The 1,222-nt window shown below is 33.0% G+C and overlaps 1 protein-coding gene across 1 annotated transcript in view; it reads right to left on the bottom strand.

Moving 5' to 3' along the window:
• Window positions 1-1,222, bottom strand: part of LOC107567012 (G-protein coupled receptor 124-like) — a 53,558-nt gene that overhangs the window by 25,601 nt on the left and 26,735 nt on the right. The gene's annotated exons all lie outside the window — the stretch shown is intronic.

Genomic DNA, 1,222 nt, shown 5'->3' with positions numbered 1-1,222 from the left:
CACACACACGCACACACGCACACACACACACACACACACACACAAACACACACACACGCACACACACAGTCTGTCAGCTGAGATAAATGATCTGACATCAAACACCAAAACCTTCAAACTAGCTTCAAAAAAAGGTACAAAAAAAGTCCACGATTGCTTTAGCATTTGATATAAAAAACATTTATTCCTGACTGTCACCTGACTGAATAATTTACTCAGATGACTGACTACTCTTATTTTTATTTTATTTTTTATTTTTATTTTTTATTAATTGAAATAAAGTATATAAATGTTAGATTAAAAGAAATTAGAAACGTTGCCTTGGCAACTCAATAAGTATATGTTGAAGTACTAAAGTTGCTAAAACTAAAACTGAAATTTAAACAAATTAAAGCTGTTTAAAATAAATAAATTAAAGATATTAAAAAAAGCACATAACAATTACTAAAACTTAAATTGTAGTATGGTTATTATAGATTTTGTTAATATTTTGATTTTGGTTTTATGTTTTCACTTTAATTTTATATATGTAATTTTATATCAATATGGCTATATGTGAAGATGTGTGTGAATGTGAACTTAACTAAAATATTAAATAAAATCACATTTAAAACATTAACTATAATAGTATGTCATATGATACTAAAATAACATTGTTTAGCGATTTAAGTTTTAGTAATTTTAGTAATAATCCATGTGCTTTTGTCATTTTTATTATTTTATTTTATCTGACTATATGAACTATCAACTCACTTCTGTTTATTTGTATTTCTCCTGTAGAATTATAAAGAGAAATATCACTCGAACAATGAAAGATCAACCCTGTTTCTACTGGCCTGGCATCCATAAATGAACCGGTTAATTTTTACCAGGCGCATTTCACCGTTCAGAGCCGTTCATTTTGGTAACGAGACCCTTGAGGAAAATAAGGGTTAAGTGCTTTAATCTTAGTAACTCTCCAATTACTCCTCATTCAGACTGAAGCCGCAACCAGCCTATAAAAGAGCGTTTGCCAACCACAGCACTGAATCTCCGAACAAACCATGTACTTAAGAACCGGCGTGAAGCGCAATGTCCCTGGCATTGTGTGTGTGTGTGTGTGTGTGAGTGAGTGTACGTGTGTGTGTGCGTGTGTTTGTGCGTGTGTGTGAGTGTGAGTGCGTGTGAGTGAGTGTGTGTGTGTGAGTGTGTGTGAGTGTGAGTGCGTGTGAGTGAGTGTGTG

This window comes from Sinocyclocheilus grahami, unplaced genomic scaffold (genome assembly GCF_001515645.1).
Source record: "Sinocyclocheilus grahami isolate Dianchi unplaced genomic scaffold, SAMN03320097.WGS_v1.1 scaffold1121.1, whole genome shotgun sequence".
Classification (NCBI taxonomy): domain Eukaryota; kingdom Metazoa; phylum Chordata; class Actinopteri; order Cypriniformes; family Cyprinidae; genus Sinocyclocheilus; species Sinocyclocheilus grahami.
The sequence above is the reverse complement of the archived record's forward strand: the minus strand, read 5'-3'. Positions and strand labels throughout refer to the sequence as shown.